The sequence below is a fragment of the Protopterus annectens genome, chromosome 2.part1 (genome assembly GCF_019279795.1).
Source record: "Protopterus annectens isolate FY-2018-M chromosome 2.part1, PAN1.0, whole genome shotgun sequence".
Lineage (NCBI taxonomy): Eukaryota > Metazoa > Chordata > Ceratodontiformes > Protopteridae > Protopterus > Protopterus annectens.
This window is the reverse complement of record NC_056729.1, coordinates 883,817,708-883,835,187: the sequence shown is the minus strand read 5'-3', so window position 1 is coordinate 883,835,187 and position 17,480 is coordinate 883,817,708.

Below are 17,480 nucleotides of genomic sequence, written 5' to 3'. Positions count from 1 at the left end.
TTAGGGACCTGGGAACCCAAGTTGATAGCAATCTCTCATTTGACAACCACGTGGCCAAAGTGGTTAGAAAAACATTTAATATAGCCCACCTAATCATGAAGGGATTCACATCTAGATCAGGGGAGGTCATCGTGCCTCTTTACTCATCCCTCATCAGGCCCATAATTGAGTACAATGCCCCTTTTGGGATGTACCTTACCAGGCACCTGCAGCAACTGGAAAGACCCCAAAAGTACCTCACCAAGAGGATCAAAGGGCTTAAACAGATGCCATATGCTGCCCGGTTAAAGAAACTCCAGCTCTACTCAGTGGCATACCGCCTGCTCAGAGGCGATCTGTGCCTGATGTATAAAGCCATGTCCAACCCAGAATTAATGGACATGCTGCACCTCAGAAAATCCAAATCCCATCGAGCTACGTGCTTGAGAGACTTGAACCTCAGCACTGAAATAAATAGGACATGCTGGAGGGACAGATTCATAACCCAGAGGCTCCCTTCACTCTGGAATAAAATCCCAGTCCAGGTTAGGCAGAGTCCCTCATTGACTCTCTTCAAGAGGAATCTTGATGAGTGGATGGGAGATTGTAGGTTTGCCCCAGGTATCACTTCTGTGTCACTGTTAGACAGAGGCACAGTATACTAACCTTGAAAAAGGTCATAGCAAAATTAATTTAAAATGGGTGGCGAAAGCCAAACACACTCTGGCACACACTCTGGCTAGGCTTATAAATGCCCTAGGGCAGATAGCCTAGTATGAACCTATGAACCTATGAACAATGTTCAAACAATAATAACATTTTAACAAAATGAATGCTCAAAAAGAATATGATCAGCGAATCAGAAGGCATGCAAAATTTATAGAAAATTACACTGTAATCAAATAAAGTGCACAAATATTGCAAAATACATATGTACTAACATAACATATAAAAAAATACCTTAGAAAAATGCAAAGTGAGATTTAAAAGCAAATACTGCCGTGTAATAGGCATGATGTAGTGTCAGTGCACAAGATGACATTCAGAGACAAGAGTGGCCCTGTTGCATAACCCAGTGACATTGTGAGGTCAGCATCATATGCTAATGATATAGAAATTAGCAACATTATGATTATGGAGGAGAGGTATACATCCATCTTACACCTGTAATTTGTTTGGTTGACTTCCCACAGGGGCATTTTATTGGTAATATTAGGTATTCCCTGGAGCCATGGCTCACAGTACAGATATTCAACACCATAGAGTATGGCTGGGATGGAATACCACATTACACTACCACAGACCACCAACATCATCAATGAGCATCAAATATGCTCTTGCACTGGAAAAGATTCAGCATCTGGCCACAACCATGGGACATATTAAACACATCCAAGATAAGAACAATCCAGCACTAAGGAACACACCAAGTCCCTGTATCCCCATAGCCACAAACACCATTTTCTAACTTGTACATCTGAAAATGTGTTTATATATACCACTTGCTGTTACTTTATCAGCACCTCGTACATCACAAAAATGCATTTCAGTTTTCCCACTCTCTTATCTCTTAACTCTCTGTCTTACTAAATCAATTCCTTTCTCTTCCTCTTTTTCACTATAATACTATCTTACTGCTTTTTCCTACTCTGCCATTTTTTAAGCTAACCGTGGAAACTCTACCTCAGCTTATTTACTGAAACGGCTTTAAACATTCATATTACAGACCTAGATTTCCTGAACTCTGTTAACTTTAACTCCTGCAAGAGCTGTCCTGTATTTACTTACTGATTGTTTCTCACTAACCCTTATCTCCATCCAACCCACTATGTTCGCCCTTGCTTGGGCTCACTCCACTCCCCTACCTAACCAAATTCCCACCCACCCCTCTTCAATTACATTTATGCTAATCAAAACCCCTCCCTCTTCATCATCCAAACCAATCACACTCATTATCACATTACTAACTCCCTCCCTAATTAATCCAATTACACAAATAGCAATACCATAATACCCTCCCCACCAAACACTACTACTTCATCTCTACAAACTCCTATCATCTCTCCCTCTCTCCTTTACCCCACAAACTTTATTATCAAAAATGGTTAAACCCTACTACTCCAGAAATAGTAAATATAACTATCTAATAAAAATGAAACCAAAAGTACTACCAATAATTATAATGCACTGCCACTCCATATCTTCAGGCCTATCTCAATGTGGAGATATCCACCTAATCCCTGGACCTTTCACCATTCATGGAAATAATAAACCATCCCCAAGCTCATTATTTTAGCTACACTAAACATATGGAGCATGTGTAATAAAATAACAGACCTCCATGCATGGCTAACACAATACAATCCTTGCATACTCTCTATTACCGAACCTTGGTTAAAACCGCGTCTATATTAAAAGTTCAAAGTCTGAAAACATTGAATCTCATATGACTGACATCATATGAGTGATGTTTTCAAGCATCGAATGTTTCAGTGGAGAACAATGTATGGAATTCTTCCCTTCACTTCAATGTAGTGCGATCTTGGAGTTGGTATATTTAAGTAGCAGGAGAGGCAAGCCCCCCTGCATAGAGCATTCAGATAATTTTTTTGTTTTTACTGTGTTTACATTTTCAGTTCGATGTTTAAAAACTTTGCTCATATGGAGTCGACCATATGAGATTCAAAGTTTTCAGACTTCAAACTTTTAATATAGACCCTTAAAACCAAATATCCAAGATACAGAACTACTTCCTCCTGGATATAGCATCAAAAGGTCTGATAGAATTCAAAAAAGAGCAAGTGGTGTAGCTCTGATTTACCCATCCACACATACTATCATCCCATACACCAAAGCAATCTCAACATTCAACAATGCTGAAATACTCACTACCTTCCTAAAACCAGACAGTAGCAAACAGCTCTGTATCACAACCTTAATCATTTCCCTTGGTCAAAACCTGTATACACTGGAAAATATTTATTTCCTGGATGTCCTAAAACATATGTAATGAATCTATAATCATGGGGGATGTAAATATCAACTGGCAAAAATTAATCTCTAACTTCCCCCTAACAGTCTTAACTTATCAGGCCTCACACAACTGATCACAACCCCAACTAGAATACATAAAAGTAGTAACCAAAACTTCATTCTAGATTGGATCCTAATCACTAAAGCTAAAAACTACCCCAGCTTGAGCACCCTTCCAGATACACTAAGTGACCATTACCAGTATACACACACAGAACTATTACTCATCAACCAATAACTCATCAATACAAAACAACCTGCAACCTATCCAAATTTAATCAAACTGTCTTTCTCAATATATTAAAATCTTTAAACTGGACAATCCTAAAGATGCTTCCCTTAAATGAAGCAGTTAACTACTTCAACCAGTTATTCTTAGATACCCTCAATAACCTTGTCCCACTCCGCACAAAGTGAACCAGAGTCAACACAGCACCCTGGCTCACAAAAACCATAAAACAACTTCTACAAAAAGTAAGAATTACAAAGAATTAAAAATGATTTATCCTTGCAAAATTCTAGGCAACTACTAAACCAGGCAAAGAAACTTATAACTGCAGACAAAAACAATATTTTTGGCAATAATAACAATCCTAAAAGGTTCTTGTCCACTATTTCAACTTTGCTTACCCTAGGAACAAAACAAAACCCTGCACCAGTTGCAGACAAATCCTTACTGCAAATAGCTGAAATGCTTAATACACACTTTAAACAAAGTAAAGAAAACTTGGTCAATAATCCCAGCAAATCCTTCACCACTAACTCCACAAATACTGCCAACCCTAATCCAACACCCCAAAATGCCAATTCTAATCAATCCACCCCTCTAAATACTCCAACTATGCCACCAAAATTGCCATCCCTCATACTGCAACCAGTATGCACAAACTATATGCAATGTCTACTACAAGAAATAAATTCCTGCTCCTTCTCTGCCAACAATCTCCCATCCAAATGTCTAAAACTAGCAGCCAGTGCCATAGCCTACCCAATTAGCATACTTATAAACATATCTATATTATAATAATATATACCACTAATATGGAAGAAATCAATTGTTATTCCCTTACATAAGGGAGGGAAATCAAATGAGCTGCCCAACTATCATTCCATCTATGTTCTGTCCCCTCTCTCCAAAATCTTGGAAAAATGTGTACATAAGCAGCTCCTTGAATACTTCATTTCTAACAAACTACTTACACCCACCCAGCATGGTTTCAGACCATCACACAGTACAGCAACTGCTGTAATATTAATCCCAAACAGGAACCTGGATGATGATGTGATGATGTCTCGCTTTTTTTACACGTCGTCCCCACAGAAAAAACGCATAGCACACATGAACACACCAATGCGGTCAAGCGCGCCGCGGGCTCTCCCAGGCTTTTTCAAGACAATACTGGGAATGAAAGTCAATGATAAAAAAAGTTCTAAAAAAATTTATAAAAAAAACACTTCAATATATATCTATATAATGTTTACTTAATAAATGATCTTACTTTAATATAAATGTCTTGCTCTTGCTCAGCGCAGCTTAGGGCACTATTGATACTTGGCATCATTAAGACCTGGTGGCTTCGTGGCATTTTTTTTTTTTTGTTTTAATTGTGCTTTCGTATATCCTTCTTTTTTTAGAGTTCTTTTTTTTTTTTCATAAAAAAAAAAAAACATATATTCAAATTTCCAGGTAGACAACTCCTTTTGAATTACAATTAAAATGACCCCTTGATATTATTGCTGGTTATTGCGCCTTTCCAGAAGTTCTTTTCAATACTTTTTTTTTAAAAAATTGGGGTTTACTTCGGCCGTGAGCTGTTGCTTCTTAACTGCTGTAATATACTTTACAGATACAGTCAATAGACCTAAGGACCTAGCACATCCAACATCAGCAATATTCCTTGAGATATCAAAAGCATTTGACACAGTACCACACCAAAAACTATTGCATGAACTATCTAACATAAAACTCAGCAACGCTATACTACAATGGTTCTCAATGTACCTATCTCTAAGACAACAGTGTGTAAAGTGACAAGCTATCATTCACCTAATCTTCCTAACAAAACAGGAGTCTTCCAGGGCTCTATCCTTGGGCCCCTTCTATTTATCATCTTTATAAACAACCTCCATGCTGCCTCCTGCCAAAGTAGCATTATCCAATATGCAGACAACTCAACCATCATATCCACTGCAAAAAATATTACTCAGCTAAAAATAATAACACAAACTGCTTTTACCTCCATTGAAACCTGGCTCGATAATGTAAATATTTTACTAAACCCTAACAAAACCAAATTACTTCTCTTCACATCTAAACCATACCCCACTGATTTTAAAATGTATTCCCTCAATAACACAGAAAAAGAACTTGTTACCTATGCCAAACTACTATGGGTCACTACAGACAATAAACTAACTTTTGAGCTGCATATTCAAAATACCCTCAAAAAACAACACCAAAAACTGGGAATTCAATATAGGCTCAAGCACTTCATGAACCCAACCACTAAAAGAACACTAGCATCCACATACCTCCTACCCTCCTTACTATAAGGTACGACTATACTAACCAACCACCAAATCACATTAACAAATAAACTAGAATCCTCTTATAATAAAATTGCCAAATTTTCAACAGGTATACCTTTCCAAAAACATCATTGTACTGCCCTCCCTTAACTGGCTGAATCTATCTCAACATCTCAACTACCAGCAACTAACCATGGCACATAAAATAATTTATAATCCAGAAAAATGACCTTCCATAAATAATGTACTTCAAACCTGTACTCCCAACCAAGCCCTACATTCCAAAGATAAACAACTATTAACTTTATATAAGCCAAACAAAACCGCAGGACAATCTCTACTCCTACTCTCTTACCAAGCTATAGATTCACTACCACTAGACATTAGGTCCACACAGAACCACAGAAAATGTAAAATCAAACTAAAACAACTACTTAAGTCAAGCAACTGTCGCTGTAAAAAAAAAAAAAAAAAAAAACTAATTGCAAACAACCCTGCCATAAGCCTAATATTCATCTTATCTTATTTGTCCTTCGCTTCCAAATTATTACAAAATACCATAATTTACTGATTACTGCATATATCTAAACAACTTCTCTCTTCTTGCAAATGAAATTTAATAACAAACAGTCCAGACAAACGTAAAATAAGGGCAAAAATACTTTCACTGGAACTGCATTATACATAAATGCCTATGTACTACTGGATTCTCATTAAAGGCTAATTTTATTTCAATCTTGTTTCTTTTTCTACATATCATCTTTAAATTGTTTATTGTACTATTGCACTATTACATTGTTTTATTTTATACTATTCTATTACTTGCTGTTTTATTGCATTGAATTGTAATTTACTATTGAATTGTATAGTAGCACATGGAGCTTTTCTCCCTGGCCTCTGCTGAAAATGGGGCACCCACCCAGTTGGACATTCATGGTTACCAAATGTCAAATAAATAAATAAATAATCAAGACTGATGAAGACTCACTTCTCCTGCATAATTTCCTCTGGTGGTATGTTGCAGCATGCCTCAGAGATCAGCAATAAGATATTTGCAGTCTGTGCAAGTCTGAGAAACATGGTGTGGTGTTCAAGGAAATAGAGCAGAAGATTGCTGTTGCAGAACCATACAGACCAGAGCCAGCCACCTGAAGAAACAGATTCAAGAGAAGAGTGTGTGAGGTAGTTGTGGGAAAAATATGCCCTGGCACTGGAAAAGATTCAGCATCTGGCCCACAACCATGGGCCAACTTAGACACAACAAAGATTAAAACTGATGCATGCAATACTATTCCCAAGCTACGCTCTGCACTGCAATGATTGGACAAAGTGTAAATCAGACATTGTCTAACCATGAATCGCAGCATTAAGGCCAGGACAATGTCATCATTATATACATATGTAGAAAGAAGCACAGGGACAGGAATCAGCAATGGGCACAGTAGTGGGGGAATAAACTAAGCACTTGATGGACAGTGTGTGATACAGCATTTGTGAAGATGGGTAAACAGTGTAAATATGAGTCAGTGCTTTCTGAGAGACATATGTGTACGGAATTACTAGATACTCATTCAGAATGGGTTTCAGGGGACTCAATTCCAGCAGACGTGGTTGTGTAACTGGTGTTTTGGAACTAGAAGTGGGATTTTGCAGACTGTGAGCACATCCAAAGCCATGGCTTTATCCCATCTAAGCAATGCCACCGGTAACATCACCTAGGAAACTTGAAAAGAGACCACCGTTCTGTCTCTTGTGAGTCAGGCAGAAATTTTTTTCCTCACCCTCCCACACGGTTACTGTAGTGTTCTTAAACACCATTGTCTTTCTAGTTGCCTTCCCCTTATGTTGATTTGACCATATGTCTCATTTCCTCTCTGTTTTTACTGGCTTGTATGAGTAAGCACAAAATTATCATTTTGTGAAATCACTCCCCTTCAACTATTTAAATTTATTGGCCATCCTACTGTATTCCATAGTACCAAAATACAAAAGTGACCACACCCTTTCAATCTATCTTGATGTTTTAAAAATAGTGACTCCCCACTAAAACTTAACTTTTTAGACAGGTAAAACTTAAGTTACCTACTTTCACATCTGACTCCTCTGGTGCACACTGCAGTGTTTAGGATAAACCATTTTTTTTCATCTTACCTTTAAGCATCCCTGCGTCTAGCACTTGCTTTTAAACCTGCTGGAAAACACTAGGAAGTCTTAAACTGATACAAACACTCAGCTCTCCTTGTTAATAAGGAGAAATTAATAGTAGACACTAAACAGCCTATAAATGCAAAGTACCTTGCTAAGTTAAGGGAAAACAGCTCTTATACTTTACAAAAAAAAAGCACCAAACCAGGCATGTCCAAGGGTCAGTTTCCAGTGATTTCTTTTGTCCACCTGGTGAAAATGGGGCATACTGAGGCAATGCAGCAATTGCCTCATGTACACAGACAACCCTCTCCTCATACCACCCAACACTACAACCTGTGAGAGATGCACTTACATAGCCAAACTGGAAGCAAAGCTGTCTCCACCCAAGATTGTGCTAGACAGTCAAGAGAAGGCTAACACCCACACTACACCTCAAGCAAGACACAGAGTCCTTCTAAACCAACACCACCAACACCCACACATAGCAACACTAAACCCACATATGTGGAGGCCCTTAAAAGTAACCTGCCCAAGCAACAAGGACCTCTGAAGCTGAAATACAAACAAACACCAATCACAACCAAAGTGTCACATAGCTCACAACATCAGTGTGCCACCCAACAACAGCCCCTAAGGCAAGACAACGTACCCAACACTTTAGTCATAGGTGATTCTATAGTCAGGCACACTGATGTCCCACTCACCAGGCTGAACAAGGAGAAAATTACAGTCAGCTGCCTGTCGGGTGCCAGGATCCACCACTTAATGCATGCACTCAAGTCACTCCACAACAAGTACAAATATGACTCTATCACTGTCCATGTTGGAGTAAATGACTTGAGACGTACCTCCCTGGACTACATGAAAAGAGACATGGAAGAGCTCTCGGATCATGTGGCCCAGGCAGGTATGACCCTAGCCCTGAGTAGCATCCTGCCTTCTCCCAGAATGATACCACAGTATAAGGACAAAATGATTGACTTCAACAATTGGCTAAGCTTCTGGTGTCATTCAAAGGGGATCCAGTATCTGTCTGCCTGGGATGACATGATCGACAGACCATGATGCTTTGCCAGATATGGTCTGCACCTGTCGCCCCTGGGATTCAGGTTACTGGCTAAGGCTCTTGCCACCACTATAGTGCCTTTTTTAGGCAAAGTTCAAAGGACAAAACCACCACCGTAACAGGTACAAGCATGCAAAATCTGAAGGTAATGTTACTCAATGCTAGAAGTCTAAACCTCAAAATGCACTCTCTCGAGGCACTCCTATAAATGGAGAACATCGATATCTGTGCAGTAACTAAGACCTGATTCAAGGCTCCAGAGAGCACCCCTGCAATACCAGTCTACAACTCTTACCACACTTTTTGGCCACCAAACCAGGACCGAAACACTAAAGGTGAAGGAGTGTCCATATTCACCAAGAATATTCACAACACCAGGCTAGTTGCCTAACACAATGCATCTGAAATTCTCCAGGTGCAACTAACACTAGGTAAGACTGCAATCCAAATTGTAGCTTGCCACAGATCCCCCACCATGCCCCAAGATTCTCACTACACCTTTCTAAACATACTGGAAAATATTAAGATACAACCAAACACCCTAATACTGGGTGATTTCAACTACCCTGCCATTAATTGGGAAAACTACTCATGTACCAACATCTTTGCCCAACGGTTCTTTGAATTCATAAATTCCAATGCCCTGGATCAACTAATCCTTAGTCCCACCAGGGGTTCCAATATCCTAGACCTGGTCATTACCAACATGGGAAATCGATGCTCCACACCTATGGTCACCCCATTGTTGGTCAGGTCTGACCATAAGCTAATCACCCTTGACATCCACATCCCACCCCCACCTCCCAGTAAGGAAACCTCTGTAAAAAACTTCTCCAAAGCCAACTTCATGTTACTCAAGTCAGAAGTGACAAACATCATGACACCCATGCAGATGGGAACTGAAAGTTCAACTGCTGAATCCTACACTAAGGCACTGTACGAGCACATTCACTCATACATGAATTGTGCCATCCCCAATAGAACTAAGACACTCTCCTCCAAAAAAAGGAATCCAATCCGGTGGCCTCTTGCCATAAACAAACTTTACAACAAAAGGAAGTCACTGTTGCAGAAAAGAGAAAAATCCTAGGATGCAAAAAACTCCCTTACCAGCCGCAGTAAGAAGCTGAGATCCCTCATAAAATCCTCCAAAGCTAGTTATGAAAATAAAATTGCCAAAGATTCCAAAGACAACCACAAGGCATTCTATAGCTATGTCAAGAATCTAAATGGCAATGCTCAGATCTTCTCTGAGCTACAACAGAATGGCATTAAATATACTGATCCCAAGGATATTGCCAATATCCTGGCAGATCGATTCAGTGCAAACTTCACCCCCTCTCACTCCCTAAAAGGCCCATCTCAATACCAAAAGAATGTCAAATTCTGGTAATAATGGCCACACAGGTAAGAAATGTACTCTCCAAAGCTAAGAATACAGCTTCCATGGGACTAGATGACATCCCAGGCTGTGTACTACATGAAAACATTTTAGAACATGAGATGGTGACTCAAGTTTCCCTTAACCAGCGTAAAGGTACATACAAATGTGGAGCTTGTAGGCAATGTAAGTTTATAGCACATACTGACAAAATGTATATTCCAGCGAGAAACAGATGGATTAATGCATCTAATTATTCCAACTGTAATAGTCAAAGATTAATTTATTTAAGTATGTGCCAGATTTGTCAAGAGTTTTATGTGGGCAAGACGGAAAGACATTTAAAAAGGAGGATTTACGAACACATTTATGAAATACAAAAGCAGAATTATAGTAATGCCTTATATCGACATACCCTGACATGCCCACAAGCTACTTTTATCTGTTTTGTACTTGAGACACAAAGGAGAGATCATAGAGGGGGTCCATGGGAGACCCGGTTAGAATACCAGGAAACTTTTTGGCAGGTGTTGCTGGAAGCTAATAGACAGCCTGGTATGAATGGTCATATATCTATTCTACCATTATTGAAACTAAAGGCTGCTAAACTATAATTTTATATTTTTACGATTCTATTATTATATGTTTATATATACATTTTTTAAAAAAAACATTTTTTACAATATCAAGTTTTTTAATAAAGGTTGGACAATTTTGATATGCAAGGATATGCAATTTTACGTAAAAATTTAAGTTTATTTGTTATGACAACAGCCTATATTAGTTTTTTTAGGGTTTTGCCTTTAAAAAGTTAATTAAAGTAAATTAATTGATGGATGTGATTGGCTATGTAATACCCAAATGGAGTATTTAAATGCATTGTTTGTGGAACAACATTTTAACTGAAGAAGTTGGATATTTATTCTGACGAAAACGTGTTTTTACTTTTGACGTTAATACAATAAATTTTCTTGTGGTCGCGGTCTCCCTGCTATCTGGTTTTGTTTTTTTGCGAGTTCTTTATCACCAGTAGAGTCTCCATTGTTGTTTCCTGTGTACTACATGAACTACAAAATGAACTAGCACCTCACCTAAGTGTCATGTTTAATCATAGGCTCACCTCAGGCTTTTTGCCCACTGAGTGGTGCACAGCTACAGTTATCCCACTCCACAAGGGGAGATCCACCTTGGATCCTGGGAACTACTGCCCCATCAGTCTGATGAGCCTGATCTGTAAGGCCATGGAATATATTATCATGGAACTTATAAACAAAGACATTGGCAACCTTCAAACACTGGACCCCATGCAGTTTGGGTTCATGAAGTGCCGATCTTGTCTCCTGAATCTGATTGACTTCTTTGAATCAGTCTCCAGAGCCATGAACAATGGTAAGGTGGGCCACACAGCCTATCTGGACCTCACCAAGGCCTTCAACATCATCACCCACTCTGGAATCATAGATAAACTTAGTAAGCTGGGCATTAATCCCTACATCACTCGATGGATTGCCAACTGGCTTACTGACAGAACCTACACTGTAAAAGTAGCTGACTCCAAATCCATCTCCAGACAAGTGACAAGTGGAGTACCTCAGGGTTCAGTCCTGGGACCGCTCTTGTTTGGCATCTACTTCTTTGACGTACAGGCCAACACTAAGGGACTCTGGCTAACAAAGTTCACAGATGACTGCAAACTGGGAGCCATTACTGAATTCCCCAAATGATGTGGATATCCTATAAAAGGGCCTTACAGAAACAGATGCTTGGTGCCAGAGCTATGGGCTCAAGCTCAATGTCAAGAAATGTATAGTTATCCCCTTTGGGAAAAAAACATGTACCCATGAATTACCACATAGGTGGCAGTACACTAAACACTGAAAGTGTGATAAGAGACTTAGGGACACAGGCGGACAGTGGTCTCACCTTCGAGAACCACATCGCCACAACAGTCAGGAAATCCTTCTATGTGGCACACCTCATTACTAAGGGCTTTTCATCCAGAAAAAAGGAGGTCATTGTCCCACTGTACTAATCCCTCATTAGACCCATTATAGAATACAACTCCCCGTTTGGCATGTACCTCTCAAGAATATCTGCAACAACTGGAAAGGCTGCAAAAATACCTCACTAAAAGAATCACAGGCCTAACGCAGATGCCCTATGCTGACTGTCTAAAAAACCTCTACCTATACTCTCTCGCATATCGTCTACTCAGAGATGATCTCTGCTTAACATACAAGGCCATGTCAAACCCAGAGCTGTTGGACATGCTACACTTAAAGAAATCCGAATCCCTCAGAGACACACTCTCCAGGGATCTAAACCTTGTCATCGCAATGAACAAAACATGCTGGAGGAATAGGTTCCTGACCCAGAGACTCCCTAGACTCTGGAATAGACTGCCCATACATGTCAAGCAGAGTGCCTCTTTGGCCCCCTTCAAAAGGAACCTTGATGATTGGATAGGAGATAGGAAATTCACCCCGGTGATCACATCAGTCAGCCTGCTAGACAGGGGTCCAGGGAAGTAAATACTGTGGGAAGGAATAGCCAGGGAATTGTTATGGCTAGTCTTGTATAGGCCCTAGGGCCGATAGCCCAGTAGCAACCTATGAACCTATGAATCTATGAAAAAGGTAAGTCCTGTGATGGCAACCCCAATGCCCATGCCATGTGCCTACACACAACATAGTCCATGAATGCACAGTCAACTATGCTGTGCCACATTAGGCACACTAACAACCACCAAGAGACAGTATAGAGGCAGTACCACTATGTGACCGTGACCTACTTGCTGTGCAGTATACCTACTTCCTCTGTCATATTGAAGGTGGCAGTCACCTTTGCATGGACAGGGGATGATGGTGCTCCTTGGCTAGGGGTTCCAGGAATGACCTTGCAGGGCTATGCCGTGGTATGGGCGGGTTGCACAGGCATAGAGTTGTGTCCCAAGACATAGATGATATTGTGCTCTCTATAGTTACTGTTGATTACAGTAGCTTTGTGACCTCAGACTGTGCTACTCAAAGGCTGTCATTATTGTCAGTGTCCAATACAGCACTGAGGTCAGGTCTTCCCTGTTCCATGGCAAAGGATTGCAAAACCACAACACCTGTGAAAGAACACAGGTAAATATCTGTATATAACAACAAAAATATATGACAATCCCACTTTCTTGTGATGCATCAACAGTGCAAAAAACAGCTATGCAAAGAATATAAACAAATGCACTTTGGATGGTATGCATTCATATCTGCATTCCACATGTGTTTGCAGAGGAAATAAGGGAATGCCGAGCATGCCTGAGAGAATGTAACAGATGCGCCACTCATCATCATCTTTTGGCTGTTCCCGTTAGGGGTCACCACAGCGGATCATCTGTTTCCATTTCTTCCTGTCCCCTGCATCTTGCTCTGTCACACCAACCACCTGCATGTCCTCTCTGATCGCATCCATAAACCTTATCTTAGGCCTTCCTCTTTTCCAGTTACCTGGTAGCTTCATCCTTAGCATCCTTTTCCCAATATACTCAGCATCCCTCCTCAGCACATGTCCAAACCAACGTAATCTTGCCTCTCTGGCTTTGTCTCCAAACCTTCCAACCTGGGCTGACCCTCTAATATACTTATTCCTAATCCTGTCCACCCTCATCACACCCAGTGCAAATCTTAACATCTTTAACTCTGCCACATCCAGCTCTAACTCCTGCCTTTTTGTCAATGCCACTGTCTCCAACCCATATAACATAGTTGGGCTCACTACCATCTTGTAGACCTTCCCTTTCACTCTTACTGGTACTCGTCTGTCACAAATCACTCTTGACACTCTTCTCCATCCACTCCATCCTGCCTATACTCTCTTCTTCACCTCTCTTCCACACTCACCATTACTCTGAACTACTGATCCCAAGTATTTAAACTCATCCACCTTCGCCACCTCTACTCCTTGCATCCTCACCATTCCTCTATCCTCCCTCTCATTCAAACACACATATATTCTGTCTTTGTCCTGCTGACCTTCATTCCTCTTCTCTCTAGAGCATATCTCCATCTCTCCTGGGTCAACTCCACCTGTCCCCTACTCTCACTACAGATCACAATGTCATCTGCAAACATCATATTCCACGGGGACTCCTGTCTGATCGTGTCTGTCAACCTGTCCATCACCATTGCAAATAAGAAAGGGCTCAGAGCTGATCCTTTATGTAATCCCACCTCCACCTTAAACGCATCCGTCACTCCCACCGCATACCTCACCGCTGTCACACTACCCTCGTACATATCCTGTACCACTCTTACATACTTCTCTGACACTCCTGACTTCCTCATACAATACCACAACTCCTCTCTAGGCAACCTGTCATATGCTTTCTCTAAGTCTATAAAAACACAATGCTACTCCTTCTGACCTTCTCTGTACTTCTCCATCAACACTCTCAGAGCAAACATCACATCTGTAGTGCTCTTTCTTGGCATGAAACCATACTGCTGATCATTAATCATCACGTCCCTTCTTAACCTAGCTTCCACTACTCTCTCCCATAACTTCATGCTGTGACTGATCAATTTAATCCCTCTGTAGTTACTACAGCTCTGCACATCACCCTTGTTCTTAAAAATTGGTACCAAAACATGTTTTCCCCATTCCTCAGGCATCCTCTCACTTCCCAAAATTTCATTAAACAATCTGGTTAAAAACTCCACTGTCATTTCACCTAAAAACCTCCATGCTTCCACAGGTATGTCATCTGGACCAACAGCCTTTCCATTCTTCATCCTCTTCATAGCTATCCTTACTTCCTCCTTGCTAATCCATTGCACTTCATGATTCACTATCCCTATATCATCCAACCTTCTCTCCCTCTCATTCTCTTCATTCATCAACCCCTCAAAGTACTCTTTCCATCTGCTCAACACACTCTCCTCACTTGTAAGTATGTTTCCCTCATTATCCTTTATCACCTTTACCTGCTACATATCTTTCCTAGCTCGGTTCTTCTGTCTAGCCAATTGGTACAGGTCCTTTTCTCCCTCCTTAGTGTCCAACCTTTCATACAACTCTTCATATGCCTTACCCTTAGCCTTTGCCACCTCTCTCTTTGCCATGCACCTCATCTCCTTATACTCCTGTCTACTTTCTTTATCTCTCTGACAATCTCACTTCTTCTTCGCCAACCTCTTTCTCTGTATACTCACCTGTACTTCCTCATTCCACCACCATGTCTCCTTGTCATCCTTACTCTGTCCAGATGTCATACCAAGCACCTTTCTAGCAGTCTCCCTTACTAGCTCTGCTGTAGTTACCCAACTATTTGGTAACTCTTCACTGCCTCCCAATGCCTGTCTTAACTCTTCCCTGAACTCCACCTCACAATTACCCTTTTTCAGTTTCCACCATTTGATCCTTGGTGCTGCCCTCACACTCATCCTCCTCTTCTTGATCACCAGCATCATCCTACAAACCACCATCCTATTCTAACTACACTTTCCCTGGTCACCACTTTACAGTCTCCAATCTCCTTCAAACTGGCCCTCCTACATAAGATATAATCCACCTGTGTGCATCTTCCTCCACTCTTGTATGTCACCCTATGCTCCTCCCTCTTGTTCAAATATGTATTCACCACGGCCATGTCCATCCTTTTTGCAAAATCCACTACCATCTGACTTTCTGTATTCCTTTGTTTAACACCATACCTACCCATTACTTCCTCATCCCCTCTGTTCCCTTCACCAACATGCCCATTGAAATCTGCTCCAATCACCACTCTCTCACCCTTGAGTACAGCCATCTCGACTTCATCCAACTCATTCCAAAATTTTTCTTTCTCGTCCATTGCACACCCAACTTGTGGAGCATATGTACTAACAACATTCATCATTACACCATCGATTTCCAGCTTCGTAAACATCACTCTATCCGACACTCTTTTAACCTCCAAAACACTCCTAGCATACTGTTCCTTCAGGATAACTCCTATGACATTTCTCCTCCCATCCACACCATGATAAAACAATTTGAACCCACCTCTGATACACATAGCCTTACTCCCCTTCCATCTGATCTCTTGCAAACACAATATACCAACCATCCTTCTGTCCATCATATCGGCTAGCTCTCTCCCTATACCAGTCATACTGCCACCATTCAAAGTCTGACCCTCACTACCACAGCCCTAGCCTTTCTCCTCTCTTCCTGCCTTCGGCCATGCCTTCTACCTATTCTCCTCCTCTGGCCAACAGTAGCCCAATTTCCACCAGCACCCTGTTGGCTAACAGTATTGGTGGCGGTCGTTGTTAACCCAGGCCTCTACCAATCCGGTATGTAAATCTTTTCTGGTGTCCGCATGAATAATTTGGCCAAGTTTTACGCCGGATGCCCCTCCTGACGCAACCCTCCCCATTTATCCAGGCTTGGGACCGACACAAAGAAATGCACTGGCTTGTGTATCTCCAGATGCGTCGCTAAAATGTATTAACTGACATAAAAAAATACTAACTTGATGCATCCCTAAGAATTACAAAGGATGGTGCATACAGTTCAGTACACACATCAAGGCTTCCACTGGGCTTCTCATCCTTTCATTCTCCCAATTTAGGGACAAGATGAACTTCTCCATGGCAGTGAGAGTGGTCTGTAATGGTGAACCCTCAGCCATGGCCATCCCTTCCCATGCAGTGGCATCGGCCTTGTGATGGGTATGTGAGATCAAGTTGTTGACTCTCTGACAAATCTGTTGGGCTGCTATGTTATGCCACTGACTTTCTTCACATCCACTACCTGGCTCACACCACATGCATCCACATAAGGCCCAGTTTTCCATGTCTGTATCCAGTATCTGCCATTCATGATCACATTGGGCCTGCTATAACACATTGGTCTCTTTTCATGGTACTTCTTCTCCTTTGACACTAGATATCTACATGTAAAATTAGATGTGCAGTCAAGGTCAGTGGGTAGACACAAAATATCCCAGCACTATCTGCAGTGGTAATAAAACAGTGTGGCAGATATGCCACCACAGGTACTATGCCCACCATACACTAGCATCACAACGCAGTTCCTATAGTGGTGCAGTAAGTTTGTATGATGGCACATTGTGCTGTGACATATATCCTCTCAACAGCCTTCACTTTTGTGTGCCCAGTTAAGCACAATGTCATGTATTCCACATATTCATCCCTGTGCATTATCAGTGTGCAGTTTTCACCTCACCTTGTCCAGTATGTTCCACATATGATCCACAGCTACAGGCGTTATGAACTGCAAGACAGCCCTTGCTGTCTCAGCAACATAACACTTTTTCTACCATACCTCACACTGCCTCACAACCAAAACCTAGGT